This window comes from Tenrec ecaudatus, chromosome 15, assembly GCF_050624435.1.
Source record: "Tenrec ecaudatus isolate mTenEca1 chromosome 15, mTenEca1.hap1, whole genome shotgun sequence".
Taxonomy (NCBI): domain Eukaryota; kingdom Metazoa; phylum Chordata; class Mammalia; order Afrosoricida; family Tenrecidae; genus Tenrec; species Tenrec ecaudatus.
In genome coordinates, this window is record NC_134544.1 from 3962162 (window position 1) to 3978650 (window position 16489).

At 50.6% G+C, this 16489-nt stretch overlaps 1 protein-coding gene across 2 annotated transcripts in view; it reads right to left on the reverse strand.

Annotated features, from left to right (window-relative positions):
• ZNF407 (zinc finger protein 407) overlaps positions 1–15866 on the reverse strand; it is a 379519-nt gene extending 363653 nt beyond the window's left edge. Inside the window, exon 1 of one of the 2 annotated variants that reach the window (XM_075533277.1) lies at positions 15516–15866. The gene's annotated coding sequence lies outside the window, so the exon portion shown is untranslated. The remainder of the gene's footprint in view (positions 1–15515) is intronic. The other variant, XM_075533278.1, reaches the window with a different exon arrangement.
• Between the last annotated feature and the right edge of the window lie 623 nt (positions 15867–16489).

Genomic DNA, 16489 nt, shown 5'->3' on the forward strand with positions numbered 1-16489 from the left:
TGAAACAAGTACCAGATCACCTAAGGCGGGTCAAAGGCTCAGTCTTCTAAGGGCAGGTTTCATTCATTCACTCAACCATAACTTTCTAAAAGCCATCACATAGCAGAAAGCACCTGAAGCTCTCATGCCTGCTGGGAATTCCCTGCCACTCGGCACCGCTGTCTAGTAGCCGAGACCCCATGTTAAAGGTTGCTTACTCTGGAACCCATGGCCAGGGAGCCAAATCTCAGTCACAGTGCCCCTGCAGCATGACGTGGGATTGCCCGTGGAGTTTCCAAGCTGTAATCTCTAAAGAAGCAGACTGACATTCTGACAGGGGTGTCCAACTGATGGGCTTCGGTTCTCCACTCTGCCTTCCCCCTCATCCCCATTAGCTTTCCTCGCCATATTTGCTTATGCACCCATTTTGTCTTCGGCGATCATGTGGGGAAACTGAGCATCACAAAATGCCAGGTTATTAAAACAAAATGTTCTTGTGTTGGCCCCTGCAACTCTTTACAGAAGTAGAAAGCCTCATCTTTCTCCCAAGGACCTTGTGGCTAGTTGGCCAACACATGGTCACTACACTACCAGGCCTCATCCCCTAAAATTTCTGACATGTGTAATATCGTAGAGAAATATCTTCCAACAGAAAGATTTTAAGATTCAAAAGACCTGGTCTAAAACAGGATGTGTGATGAAGCCCAAGTTTCTTGAAGCATTCTGTTTCCTATGCAGCCACCATCGCAAACATCCACCTTACACAGCATGTAGTTAGCAACCAGCCCCCATGAATCCTGTTGTACTGAAACTTCCAGGTATAGAAAATGGTTATAACAAAAAGCAGGCACTACTCTGGGAGGGCACATCAAATCAGTATTATTATTCCTACTTTTTCAGTATCAGGAAATGTTTCATTTTTATGCATAGAAATATGGTATGCTATTGAACCACAACAAACATGTGACTGACATTAGATGTGTACCTACCTGACTCTTCTGACTTGTGTCCAAAGACAGACTCGAGAATGGAACCTGTTCACAACCCGGACACTGACTCTACATGTCAGTGACCTGGCAACACATACCTTCATCCTGCCATAAAGACTCCCAGGGACAGAATTTCACTTACAACCAGGAATTCAGGTCCAAGCCCTCAAATACCTGTCTTGAGTTACATGTAACTTGATTATCTTCTATGTTACCTATAAATTATTAACTTACTCAGAAACAGTCATAAAAGATAGCCCCTGTTCTAACTAAAATGAATTAGACCTGTTGTCAGGAGAGACCAATCCCTGGAGAAAGACATCATGTTTGGTAAAGAAGAGGGCAGGTGGAAAGAGAGGGACTGACACAGAGGCTGCCACAATGTGCTCCAATGTAACAATTGTGAGGCTTCGGCCCAGGAGCCTCGGGCCTTTTGTTCTGCTGCACACAGGTCCCTTAGAGGCAGAGCCAACTTGAGGGCACTTAACAGTCACGTGGGGTTTAAAAAAATTGTAAGAAATAAAATCACCCATATACTTTTTCAAACGAGTAATAAAACAAGTCAAGAGCGGCCTACTGATGACACCTGGTGGCCACTTCTCTCAGAGTTTCTCCCTGGGTTCCAGAGGCATCATTTCCAGGATTGAGTGAGCAGTAGCTCCACAGGGCTCTCCCAGACCCACAGGACACACTCCCTCCGTTGTCATCCTTCAGGCAACTCTGATCGCTCAGCTGCGTCTCCATTTATGCCTTCTCTCCTTTCTTCCAAACCAGCATGTATCAGTGAGCTCTCTCTCTCTCTCTCTTTTTCACACACACATACACACACACACACACACACATACACACAGGTCCATGTGACCACCCACCAGAACCCACTTTCTCCCTCCAATCTCTCACTCTTCCTCCACTAACCCAAATCAGTGGGGAAGGGGTGGGAGCTTAGCACAGGGAGACACCATGCCAGGGGTGGGTGGATGCGACCACGCCTGCCACCAGCTGAGGGCGAAGGGACTCCTGTCACTAGCCAGGTCAGCAAGCAGTGTGGAGGCAGGACCCCCTGCCCATGGTGCCTTGTGGGGTCAGAAGTCCCATCCCACACACCCACTGGCCAGCCCGCCCCGACAGAACTCCGAGAGCCGTAAAGAATGGGGCTGCTCTCAGGTACCCAGCTCTGACACCAACTGTGAGGAGTTAGCAGGTAAGGACCAATGCCCTTGCCATCCCACCTCACCCCCCATCTGCTGGCTCAAGTCATTCTGTCCCATCGGCCCTCCTGAGGGGCAGGGCTGACAGCATGGGGAAGAGGGCATAGCACACTGAGCCCACTGGGGGAGGTCCCGCTATACACACACACACATACACACACACACACACACACACACACACGCCCCAAGCTCCCCAAGGTGGTAAGAACTCAAGCATGCACCACGTGCCCATGTCAGTGAGACAGAAGCTTTGCCAAGGAGCTGGAGCGATCAGAGTGGGCTGCACAGCCCTATCAGAAGGGTCCTGAAACAGCACTCATTTAGAGGCCCCAACCCCTCCCTCCACAAATGCAAGTGTCTCACAAGGGGAGCTGGGTTTGGAATGTGGAGCAGCCCCCAAGCAACTCCGGGATCATTTGTTATGGATAAAGGAAGAATGAAGCACTAGACTACCAGGCAGGTTTTGACTTCAGTTGATTCTGACTCACAGGGCCCCACTTGACAGCAAGGAACTGACCTTCCAGCTGGCACTTCACAGGGGCATCAACAGGGCTCCTTCCAGGGAGGGCGAGCAGGCTGGGTGGACTGGCAGCCATTGCCCCTCCCAGCAGGAGGCGCTCCAGTGTGGAGCCCTGCAAATGCTGGGTCTTGTCTTTTTCCCTTGAAAAACTTGGGCTCTTTTAAATCTTATTTTGAAATCATATTTTTAACAAATCTTATTACACAGGAAAGCACATACCGACAGCCTCTCTTCAGTCACACTGACTCCAAGTAGCTCTCCCTCACTCCCACACATTCAACTGCCCCTAAGGTCCCCAGCTCATCGCTTACTGCTGCTGTCCCTTTGACCCTGGAACGACAGAGCTTGAGCAGACAGATTTTACTCTGCTTAAGCTCAGCTACTGTTGGTTTTAGGAGGTTTCAGAGGCTATGTCTGGTTTGAAGTTCTGAGATCAGGCTCGTCTAACCTGTGAGACTAGAGGAGTCTGGAGTCCAGGAGAGTTTGGAATTCAGTTCTTTGTTTCCCTCTTTCTAACTGGGTTTCTTCTTTGGAATATTTGATCAAAATGCGCAGTAATGGTGGCCAGGAACCATCCAGTTCTGGTCTCCATCTCCCAGGTCACCCATCTCCCCCCAGTACCTGATGCTCCCTCCTCTGTGGCTCCAGCTGGACAGAGACCAGCTGATGAGCCCCAGGTGGCCACCAGTGAGCTCTGAGGAGCCCAGGCTCTACACAACTAACAAGGTGAAGGGGAAGCCCTGAACATGCTATTGGGCCAATTAACTAGGATGGTCCATGAAACCAAGACCTCCACCTCCAACTCAAGGAAAGCAATCCCAGGAGGTTTCTGGTTACACATAGGCAGCCTGGGCTGTACTCCCTTTTTCCTCTTGTTATAGCTTTGTCCATCACACGCCTTTGCCAAGTCAGCTTTCCACAGGGGTACGACTTACTGCCAGCAACTGCAACACCACTGGACAACCCTACCCTCAATCAAAGTGTATTTCCATCACTGCTAACCCTCGCCCTCACTCCCTTCCTCCCACCCCTGGTTGCCACTAGTAAACTGTTTTCTATACAGTGCCATTCACACCTACCTTTGTCCTGACCAGTGAAAAAAGAAAATACAGGGCGCCTTCTCCTGGCAGGGCAGGTCCTACAGGCCACTGAAAACAAGCAGGCTGGAGCTGCGCTTCCCGGGGACAAGGACGCCTATTCAGCACAACTACCAGAAGGAAAACAGAAGCAGGCCTCTCCGTCAAATGAGGGCAGAACACCGTTTCTATCCCAGAGGGGGCCCAGGTGCTCCTCCCAGTATCCAGCGGTCAGTGCTGCCTGTGAGGGAGGGCATGCAATGAATGAGGTGAAACAAAATGTGTGTGAGTTGTTGAATGTCAAACTGACATTCTGCTGGAAACTTTCACCCGATTCACAATTCTACTTATATATTTATGTGTGCACACGCACGCACACACTCACACACTAGGGCTTATAAGACAAAAATCCTGGGGAACACAAACAGTTAAGCACCAGGGGCTTCAGGCCCACCCAGAGCACAAGGGAAGGTAGACAGGTCAATCCGCTTCTGAAAGGTCACAGCCGTGAAAACCCCATGGCGCCCTCTGCTTGGCACCCAGGGGTCCCTGCGAGTGTGAGCCCGCTCTAGGGCCTCGAAGAGCCCAACAAATCACAGCCAGAACTCTCACTCCAGAAAGTGTTCACAGTCTTAACAGCAATGCACAGCAACAGACGATCCAACAAAGAAGAAAGAAAGAAAGAAAGAAAGAAAGAAAGAAAGAAAGAAAGAAAGAAAGAAAGAAAGAAAGAAAGAAAATTTAGTTACCTGAGCTTTTCTTGTCCTGAAAAAATCGTATTACATGTTAAGTATTCATCTCCAAATGCATTAAATTAACCCAATGGTGAAGTTAATTTTATGATGGCCTTATACAAATCACCTCTAACAAACACTTGTTTGGCAGTCAGAAAGATTTTATGTTAAGATTTACAATGTAATATATCTTCTTTAAAAATCAATGTTGTCTTAGCATTTCCACCCAATATTTGTTTTTCTAAGACAACAAATTCATTGTTTTTTTTTAGAAAACAAATTCTTATTGGAAAAGGAGGTAAGACAAAGGAATGAGGCTTCTGTGAGCAAGGTAATCGGTGAAAATACCCATTGCCATTAAAAACGGACACAGGATCGTTTGTGTCTTGCACCATCTGTAGAAAGGTTGTTTTATTATCAATGTAACTAATCACAATGAAGCCATCTCTTACAACTGAAGACATTATAATGAATTTTCTTTACAGCTACAGAGAAATGGGATTTGCTGTTTCACATCAAATAGAACAGGCTGTGTAAATTCTTCTTCCTATTTATTGTAAAATATAATTTCATCTATAAAATCAGTCATGAACTATTAAAACTGAAACAACAGAATTTATAGCCTTTACTTAATTTAGTTTAAACGGTCTATTCACTCAAAAAGGGGAGGGAGGTTACATATGATAGAGACCCCCCTTCTCATTAAACTTTTCCATTAGACCGTTTATTTTCAAGAATTTATAATACAGCCATAAAAAAGGCACTCCAGATCAAAGTTAGTATACTTTCCCTAAATTTGCCTTTCATCTTTTACAAAAGACAAGAGCATCAGCATCTCACATGTGCACACTGAGAAAAAGAAGAGAATTTGGAGAATAAAATGAAAGAGAATATATTTACACTGAAAAATTTAAGCCAGACTAATTTTTCTTTATAAAGAATAGAACATTAAGCAAGAGTGAGGTAGCGCTCCCTTCCATATCCCCCATCAAGACACTAGTAACAAGCTCAAGGACAGCCCACGCAACTGCGCTCAGCCTCAGTTTCCACTTGTGCACAGTGAGAAAAGGGGCAGAAATTCCTTAATAAATTCATTGAGAAAACCCCTCACTGGTATGAAGGAGTTGGTGAAAACTCACAAACAGTGAACAAGAGATTCTTAGTCATAAATTTGTTTTTTATTGCAGGAAAAATACGAAGGAAAAAAGGTATTTCCAAAATGTAAATCCAGGGGAAATATAATTAAAAAAAAAAAAAAAAAAGGCTGACAGCCTGTTCCATGCCGTTCTTGCTTAGACAGACTCATCCAGTCCCCAGAAGAGACAGGACACAATAGCTAATCAAAGAACTGCTAGGGAAAAAAGGCTAAAACTACTAATTTCGGAAGAAATCTGGAAAACACTGTAATTCCAAATGTCAATAAGCTAACACGTGATATCAAACTATCAAGCCTCAAGACATTTGGAATATAAATTATTAGGTATCAAAGATCTGAGTGTTAAGAAAGTATATTTAGAAAAGAGAAAAACTTTAGCATTAAATTTTAAAAATGGATATCGTTCTAACCAAGCCCATTTATATAATAAGGTTAATAGTTGGGGTTTTGTGGGGTTTTTTTCCCTCCCCTCTGGGTAGGGAAATTATATGTAATCTTTTTCTCTTCTTCCTGGCATTCTTCTATACTTTCCAAATTTTGCTACAATAAATATACGTTCTGGGGGGGAAGGGGACGGTGCTGAGGAGGACACTCCTCTCTAGGTCACCAGCGTGAGGGGACAGAATGACGGCAACAGTGCTCCAGAGAAGAGACGCAGGATGCCCGCCAGGGAATGCATTTATGACTGCAGTCCTGGGCTGGCCTCGGAATCAAAACCCCACAAAGGAGGGAAGAGCGTGGGGGTGATCGCTGTGCATACATAACAGAGATGCTTGGGGTGGAATTTTGGTCAAGCCCAAGGACAGCAGGTAACTCTCCTGAGACGCACGGAAGTCACACTGGACACTCAGGAGCTAGCAGCAAGCCTCACCCTAGATCCTGGGCCCCCAACAGCTCACTCCAGTGACTTAACTCATCGCCACCTTATACCCTAGGGCACAGAAGAGAACTGCCCCCTGGGGCTCCCGAGCTTGACTCTGACAGAAGCAGACTGCCTCATCTTTTTCCCAGTGGGTTCAAATTGATGCCCATACAGTTAGCAGCCAGTGCTTAACCCGCTGTTTCGCCAGGGCAACTTATAGTAGGCGCACAGTGGCTAGACTGGCTACGCTCCACCCAGGTAGTCAGAGGAGATTCATCAAGGGTGGGCTGCACCAGCTGAGAACAGGAGGCCAAACAAAAGGTGGGGCACATTTCGGTTCAGGAAAACAAAGTGCGGAAGACACAGTCTTCACACTGTCAAGTCACCAAGACAAAGGCAGGCTGTGGAAATACTGCAGATCCAAACCAAAAACCAGATTCTCTGACACCAGGTCGATGTCAACTGACATGCCCCCACCACCCCACAGGAACAGGGCAGAACTGCCCCTGTGGATTTCCGAGAGGGTGAGCTTCCAAAACTATAAATCTCTGAGTTTTCAAGTTTCCTATTTCTCCCGAGGAGTTGGCTGGTGGTTCTGAACTGCTGACCTTTAGTACAGGCCAGCACATAACCACTAGTCCACCAGGACTCCTACGCTGCTGCTGATGCTCAGAAGAGTCTAATGACTGAGACTTGGCAATGAAGTGCAATCAGAGATATGGAGCAAGTGCACAGCCAGGATGCTCCCCACTAGTCAGGTACAGGCCTGCATCTTGAGAACTTTGGACATGTGATCAGAAGGACATCTTGCCTGGTAAACTGAGGATCTGCGAAAAAGAGGCAGAGCCTCGGCAAGGTGGACTGGCACGGTGACTGCAACACGGGGTCAAACATGACAGCACCTGTGAGGCTGGCGCAGGACCCACAGTGTTGCTGAGAGTCGGAACCAACTCAACAGCACCTAGCAGCAACCAGGCCAACCAAGAGAAAGCCCTACAAGTCTGAAACTGAAAGCGGTACGTGAATGAAAGGGTCCTGACACATGTAAAGCCCTCTAATGATGCAGGACAAAGTCTGTGGGCTGGAAAGGGGACTTTGGTTGAGGGGACAAAGCAGAGCATTCTAGGTGACACTGGGTCCATTCCGACAAGAGTGGAACGGGCCTTTGGTTTCCAAGGCCGGAACCATAAGAGAAGCAGACTGCAGACTTCCCTTGCAGAGTGACTGGTAGACTCCTGTGCCACCCTGTGGACTAGCCACTGAGCTCGTCACCACAGTGCTTTCAGGGCTCCTTCCAAAGGAACAGGACTCTGTGCCTGCAGGAGCCCCACACAGACTGCAGCCGTCCTTGTTCCTACTGTTCTGCTCAAAAGGGCTTCAACCAACGTCCGTTTCTAGCTCCTGGAGAGCCCTGTGGCAGGGGGGTGGGTCCACAGGCATCCCAGTACTCAAGTAGAATTCCACGGGGACTCAGATGCAGGACTCTTACGGCTGGGAGCTTCTTGCAAGTTCCCTTCTGTCAGCAGTCACTTCCATTCACGCCTGCTTTGCCGCCAGGGACCGCGGTCATGACTTCCAGTCATGTCAATGCCGACAAACACCAACCCCTGCAGGACAGTCTGGAACAGCCCCACTGAACAAGTTCCCAAGGCCGTCAATCTTTATAAAAGCAGACTGCTTCGTCTTTCCTTAGGTGTGGGTTCAACGTTTTGCTTCACACCAGAGCACATATCCACTGCGCCACCACAGATCAGGTCCAGAAAGTCCGCCACTGCTCATGGCCATCAGGAGACTAGGTGCAGCAGTTCAGGGATAATGTCGATTTGATGGTACCTAAGTGGAGGCAGGGGGGGAAGTCCAACCTGTCAATCAAACCTCCTTGGGGATGTGGCCTTTTGTGTATGAGAGAGATGGAGCAGAGATGACTCCTCTTTTGTCCTCTCCCCTTCTTGCTTGCTGGGACTGCCTGCATCCAGGGCAGCCCCACGTGGGCCTAACACTTGTGGTTGCCCTGCTTCCTGAGCCATCGGCGGGCTGCTAGGTGAGCATGGCGAGGTGCTGGCCAACGTCGGATCTAGGAACTGAGTTGGACATGGCTGGGATACCCACTGGATGTACAGTAACTTCCTGATATAAGGTTTTTCCTTATACATATATGAGTGTCACTGGTTTTGTTCTCAGACCACCTCATGTAACATACACTGGGAGGCACAGGGAGCCCCATGTCCATGCCTCTGGGAGGAGGAAGTCACAAGCCTGACAGGTCAGCTCATCCTCAGAATATGGACCCTGCCCTTCTCAGACACACAGAGCATGGACACGGACAGGTGAGGCCAAACTCCTCGAGTTGAAGGGCTCCTTGGTGCTTCTGAGGATCCAGAACAAAGACAGACCCATCTCCATCAGTGGAATCTAACTCAACAGGGTGGAAGAGAGGTTGGTAAGGAGCCACCAGGGTGCCTTCCCTCCTAACTCTTCAGGAATGTGTAGTCTACAGCACAAATGTGAGGTGGGAGGAGGACATGCAGGAATACAGAACATGTACTCAGCAGGGTTATCACATGGACACTTCAACAACGCAAGCCTCCATTGCAGTGAGTCCCCAAAGGGACTCAGAATGTCACCTTTAACAAATGCCACTGCAACCTACCGTCTTGGAAGCCTCGGGAGCTATCCTGAAACACCAGGAAACATAACCTACATGGAAATCTGGATTTGGGGTCTAGAAGCTGCTTAATGAAAACCATTTGATCTTGTTTTATGAAGGACTATAATTTCTACTCCCTTTCTTTGAATGATCTGAATTTTCTAAGCTATTTTTAAAAGGACATTACCACCTTAGTTTAAATGCTAAGGGTTTTATAATTGTATTTTAAATTAACATGCACTCCTATAACTGTACTGATCATTCTATAATTGTTCCAATGGTGATAAATCAAATTCAGGTACATAATTTGCATCAGCAAAAATTTCAAATGTGGTGTGTTGGTTTCCACTGTATTTAATAATACAACAAATAACCAAATGGCTATGTGAGTGGTTCACTGGTGGTTCCTTGCAATGTTCTCACATCAAAACCCCTGCTTCTGGGTCTGGCTGGCACCTGCCTCTCTCCCAGTCCCACAGCAAGACCCCCACAGTGTAAGCCTCTTTTCAAATAGGCCCTGACAGAGGTTCCAACAAGCAAGGTAATCCTGGGTTTGCTTATGATTACTAACTCATCAGCAGTCAACGGTTTCATGGTTTGCACCACTGCTGTGGGATACCATTCACTTCAGATTAGGTCCACACTTACCTTGCTGATCGGGTCCCCAGCCCGACTGTATTTCAGTGGAAAGCACGTGGGGCCAGGGGTACATCTGGGATTGCACCAACAGTCCCTGAACAGTGTGCAGTAATGCCTTGTCTTGAGTGGGTGGCCGTTCCTGCATCAACTACTTGGTTGTATTTTTAAAGGAAGGGGAAAGGAGCACTCTTGGAGAATAACAGGAGGCTGAGCACCAGGCACCCTGAAAAGCACTGGAAACAGCCTGTGGTCAGAGCTTCCCCTGGAAACATGTGTCTGTGTGTGCCAGCAAGGACGCCCCTGTGGTCACATCTTGAGAAACAAGAGTGGCTGCCTGGCCTGAGCGAGGGCCCGAGCATCCACTCAGTCACTGGGGCTGACTCAGCTAGGCTGACGTGATGTAGTAACAAATGCCAGGCAGACCTCTGGTCAGGGCCATTTCAACACCCCACATCAGAAAGGTGCCATTGGTTGCCATGGGGTGAACATCAGAATGGACGGTGTCCACATTCACGGCCTTAGTCCCTAGTGGTGGGTGCCGAAAAGTAGCACTTCGACTAAGGACTACCAGAAACAGAATTTTATTTCATATGCTTATGGGGGGGGGGGCAGTAAGTTCACACTATAAGCACAATTTAAAGAAAAACTCCCAATCGGGGGATCAAAAAACATTTTTAAAGCAGCAACAGACAGGAAAAGGTCAGCAAGCTCACTGTTCCCGCTTCATAACAGAGCGTCTGCCTCCTCCTTCGACACTGCTTCTACTCCACTCCACAGACTGGTTTCTGCTTTGCAGACGTGTCACATACTAGAACGACCGTGTCACATAACGCAGGCTAAGCAGCAAAGCTGGAGGGGGTGTACACTCCGAGGCTCCCTCCCTCACCACCTCACTCCTAGGTTGGCTTGCGTTCGGGGTTTCTGAGCCCTCCTCTCCCAGACATCACTCTATTTTCTCTTCCTCAGTCCTGGGAGAATCCGCGATGAGGGTCAGGCCGTGCTGCCACAAGCTTGTGGGAGGCCATTTCCAGTACCGTAAGCAGGGGCAGTCAAGCACCTCCCCTCCGAGCACACAGGACGGACGCATGCAGTGTTCACTGTCCCAGAAAAGAGCCAAGCACACACAAAATTCGTGGAGACACATTTATTAAGTCTACACAGGACTAAGACAGGGCACATCGTCCAGATACGGGCACCCATCAACATGAGGCTGTAGTGGTGTCCAAGGTCAGCAGTTTGAAACCACCAACTGTGGTTTCAGGAAGAAGACAGGATTTTCTACTCCTGTATAAAGTTACAGTGTAGGAAACTCAGAAGCAGTTCTGCCCTGTCCAATAAGGTCGCTATGAGTCAGCATTAACTTGGTGGCACTGAGTTTGAGTTTTAATTAAATGTTTGACCAGTATGACCTCCAAATGCTGTTATAAATATCCAAATATAGCCCTTGGCAGGAAATAAGATTCCCCCATCACTGCTCTAGAGCAAAACTACAAACTCAAACCCACTGTCCAGAGTCCCTTCCAACTCCCTCAGGGACAGCAAGGGATGGAGGGGGTGTTGCCCTACAGGGCATCGTGGCTGCCCTCTCTGCAGACGCAGACTGCCTCATCTTCCGGTGCTGCACAGCAAGAGGGTTCAAATCACTGACTTCCAGGTGAGCAGCTGCACACAAAACCCTCTGCTCCTCCCAGGCTCCTCCGCTCAAGAGCAGTGGGCTTCCAACTGTGCCGCTGTGAGGCCCCATGGCGGTGGTTCCCTTGCACACAGAAGGAAACACGGCCCAGTCCTGTACCGTCCTCCCTCCTTCTGGCTGTACTGTGTGCAAGACAGATCTGTTTGTTCTCAGGGAGCCCACGGCACTGTGGATACCCTTTGCCAGCGCCATACTTCAAATCTCCGACTGCACCAAACCCCGTGGGTCTGACTTGAGCTGTGCTCTACTGGTTTGGATGGCAGGCTTTTCAGAGGCTGGGCCTCTACCTTCCTCCCCAGGCGCCTCTGGGTTAAGGACAGCTGCCCACCTTTCCCTCCACAGATCAGCAAGGAACTATGTGCACCACGATGCATTCAGGTCGGCTCAGTGGCAGTTGGTTTGGGTTTCTGTAGTTTGGTTTGTGGATTTTGGCCTATCAAGAAAGGGGCCCTGCTGGAGTGAATGGGCTCCAAGCAGCTAAGCACAAGGCCAGTGGTTCAAATCCACCAGTCACTCCAAGACTACTTGCCCCCATAAAGGTTTACAATCTCAGAAACTCTACACAGGGTTGCTATGAGTCCAAAGACTCCAGCAGTGAACCTGAGGTGCATCAGAGACTTGACTTGTGATCTCTGTTCTGCCACAAACAACTGACGTGACAGATAACTTGCCTCCAGCAGGTCCAGGCTCTCTCTGTCCTGAACAATGAGGGAGGGGAAATCGACAACTGCTGGGAGAAAAATGAGCACACTGGGACCTCATCAAGGGTCCTGGGACAGGGCTGAGAGGTTGGTGGCTCAAGACCACTTAGCGGATCCAAGGAAGAGAAGGCCTAAAGACCTGCTTCCAACAAGACTATAGCCAGGATACACATCCACGCCCAACACAGTGCAGTTAACTAGCGGTCCGGGTGTCCATCACGGTGATACCCAGAATGTCCTCAAACATGCCATGATACGAAATGCTCCAAATTAGTCAAGTTCGGGAGAGTAGATAGTGTTATGACCCCACTTACGTGAACTGTCTACACCATGGAAAGGCATGTTCCCCCGGGAGCAGGGGGGCACTTATTTCCTGTTACCCTGTATTCAAGTTGTTGCTGTGGGGCGGAGTAATGATGGCCACTGTTGGTGTCCACCTGTCCATATTCAGGGCTATGGACGCACACCAACTCTGGTCAGGTCGGACGTGTGTCTTGAAGCTAGCATGCAGGTCCAAAGGCGTGCAAACGGCTCGTATTTAGCCTTACTGATGCACAAGAGAAGTCTGGGAGCAGCGCTGTCCATGATTTAGAAGCTGCCCATGCAGCAAGGGAAGGACTGGCTCAGGAGCCTGAGTGGTATAGTGGTTACCCACAGGCCTGAAACCCACAAGGTCAGCAGTTCAAAATCACTAGCTGCTCTTCGGGAGAAAGATGGGCTTCCTAGGTTTCAGGGTGTTTTTGGAGGGATTGGCTCTGGAGCCCTGGTGGCACAGTGGTACTTGTTGGGCTAACTGTACAATCAGCATCTGGAAACCACCAGGATCTCAGTGGGAAAAATAAGAGGCTTTCTATTCCCATAAAGCAGCAGTTCTCAACCTGTGGGTCGCAACCCCTTTGGAAGTCAAACAACCCTTTCACAGGGGCCGCCTGAATCATAAGAGTAGCAAATGACAATTATGAAGTGCAACGGAACAAATTTTATGGTTGGGGGGTGGTCACTACAACATGAGGAACTGTATTAAAGGGTCGCGGCATTAGGAAGGTTGACAACCACTGCGGCATAAAGCATTATAGTCTGGGAAACTCACAGGGGTTGGTCTAGCCTGTCTGACAGGAGACTCACTGGCAGTGAGTCCGGTTTTCCTGGGGGGGCTAGTTCGACTAAGCACACAAATTTACATTAAGGACAAGTGCCAATCATCCTTCCTGCCCCCACACAGGTCCACTGTACAGATGAAGCTTCTGAGGCTGAGAGTGCAAGTTGATTGCCTTCATTCAGTGCCAACTCAGTGACCCCTGTGGGTTTCTGATTGTAATTGTGTATGGGAGTAGAAAGCCTAGTCTTTCTCCCATGTAGCTGCTGGTCGTTTCAAACTGCCAACCATGGGAATTGCAGCCCAACATGTAACCCCTGCACCAACCTGTGCTCCTGAGGCTCAAAGAGGGTCGAGGATTTTTCTGAAGCCACATGGCCAATATGAGAGGCCATTCACCACACCCAAGAATGCCGCAACTCAGGATACAGCCAGACTATGTATAGGCTAGAACTTATTCCGTATCTCAGGGATGTGGTCACTGCTGGAGTGTCGGGATGGGCGGGGAATGTTTCTTGAATGAATAACTGCATTTCTGTCGTCATTAAGGAGTTGCTAGCCCAGAAAAGCATGGCAAATGCTGCTACAGAGGGCAGCTGCCTACTCCTTAGAACCACGTCAAATACAGTTAAGGTGCACTGGCATCTGACTAAGCACTGTATTCTCCTCTTCAAGAGGTGACAGACTGGACTTCTCCTAACCCCCTTCTTAAAGTAGATGAGATAACGAGATCAAATGAGAATTCTGCTGTTACAGTTTGAAGTCTCTGAGCACATACATCATTGGAAGTTCAGGGTCATGCTCAAGTTCAGGGTCATGGAAAAGGGCACAATAGCCATAACCATGGACTCAAAAGATACCAGTAATACTTATGATGCAGGACACCACAACGTTGTATGTGACGTGGCCACACACCAGAGCCTATATGACAGCTCCCCGGTTGCGACGTTTACCCTGGAGGGCTGCCCCATTGGTCAAGTGAACGCCTATGACTCAGAGACTGAATCAAATTCTACATCCTGCAAGAAGCTTCCCCTTCCGCTTCTGGAGCTCCCCTAGTAGCAGGCACACTGCCTTGCTCCTAGCAAGCGTAACCTTAGTTCTAACCCAACACTGATATTTATGTCACTGCTCCTGAATCCGATCTGGTGATCCACTAGAGCCGCATGACACTTGAAGAATGGCGTCCAGCATGAATCTGAAACGAAGGTTAGCAGAAGTGGCCCATCTTGCTTTGCTCTAAATGTACGCGAACCTCTCTGGGCTTGCAAAAATTGTAAAACCATCACCATTGACGTCAGGTCAACTCTGACTCACAGCTTGCAGCAGTCCCTGGGTAACATGAAACCGTCAGCACTAAGAGAAGCTGTCGTAACTGGGTGACCAGCCATAGTCACACCTGGCGGTGCCACGCTTCGCAGGTGCCATTAACTCCGAGTAGCGTTGCCCTGCTGCTCAGAAGTGGCCCTACGTCGCACACGGAACTAGCCTTGAAGGGCAAGCAGCCACGGGGTGACAAACCAAACCGGGGCCCTGGATGCGGGCTCCGAGCTGCCGTTTTAACAGGCAAGTGCTGACTCCAGGCTACCTGAAGGTGTGGATAGGCTACCTGCGTGTGTGTGGCCCTTCCGTCCCCCAGAAGCGGGGTGTCCACTGCACCCCGCTAGCCGGGCAGGCTGTGAGGCCACCCGTCGCTGGGGCTGCCGTTACCTAGGTAATAGAGCCCCGGCCCCCGGGTGCACAGTCGCGGCCCAGACCTGGCAGCCCGCAGGGGGTCAGCGCGCCGGCCACTTCCGGCAGACCCCGGGGGTGAGCTCCGGGTGCACTGCGGCCCGGCTGCGGCGGCGGGACGGGTCCGCGGCAGGCCGGCGTCCATCGGAGCCACGGCGCGTGGCTGCCGGGCGGGGAGGCCGCGGCGGCAGGGGCGGCAGCCGGGCCAGGAGGCCGGCGTGCGGCCGCGCGTCACGACGGGGCTCGGGAGGTGCCAGCGGCCGGGCGGGCAACGAGGGGCGGGACACGGGCCGAGCGGGGAGCGCGGCGGCGGCGGCGGGCGGGGCGGAGGCGGCGCGGGGGGAGGGGCGCGAGCGGGTGGCCGCCCGGCCCCGGGATCCGCGCAGCCAGGCCCCCGACCCGCAAGCCGCCGCCTCCAGGCCCCGCGCTGACGCCGGACGGTCCCCGCCTCCAACCCCCCCGCCCCGGCCAGAGAATAACTTACCTGTTCGCCGACAGAATCGCTCCTGCTCGCCCCTCTGACTGACTCCTCTGGCTCACCGTCTTCCCTTTGGGAGGAAGGGGCGGGACTTCCTTCCTCTGCGTGGACACACTTCCGGCCGTTCCTCGAACGGCTCCGTCGTGACCGGAGCGCAGGAAACAAGAAGTCGGAACGGAGTTAGGAAAACCAAGGCCTGGTGCCTTCTTTTTGATGTGGGAGGCTGATGTCTTCTTAATTAAGCTGTCTCGTTTCGACTAGATCTGCGCCTGTCGGAAGTCTCTCGGAGGGGAAACAGGAAGTCCCTCCCCGTGCCCCTGCCCCGAGAGGAAAACGGAAAACCGAAGGAGCCAATCTGAAGGGGAGACGCTCGTCTGGCCGCTCTGGAGGTGGAGTGGGCCGGGAGGCGCCTGGGACTTCCGAGGGTCGCAGAGCCTTTTCCCCGGACGGATCCACCTCCTTACAAGACCACGCGGCCTCCCCGTGGACACCGGACTCCGAACGCCTTGTGTCGCTCCCGAAACTCCGTCCTGATGACTGCGATCCGTCCGCTGTGGCCTTTTCCGGGTCGTGAGAACTCCCAGGAACCGAGGCCGCAGAACACCGGAGCCGAGCCCCCTGCCCGGGAAGAGAGTGGGTGGTTCCCCCCAGTGATGCGAATTCGCCTGGCCGTGGGGTTGGAAGCGCCTGGACCGCCCCGTGAACGTTCGCCGCACCGTCGTTGGGAAGAAATAAAGCTGGTCTCCGGGATGTAGTAGCCACAAACACACACACGAAGCCACCCATCACCCTCAGCTAGAGTCCTCCCAGGGAGACCCCGAATCTTGTCCGGAAGCGTGCATCGACAAATGGGCATCACGGCTCAATGGTGCCGTGATGACGGCACGTCTGTAGAGCACTGGAGTAGAGCCATGGGCAGAGATATCCCAGGTTGGGGTCACACCAAGACCTGCCTTGCCCAGGAGCACTGACTTGTGGGT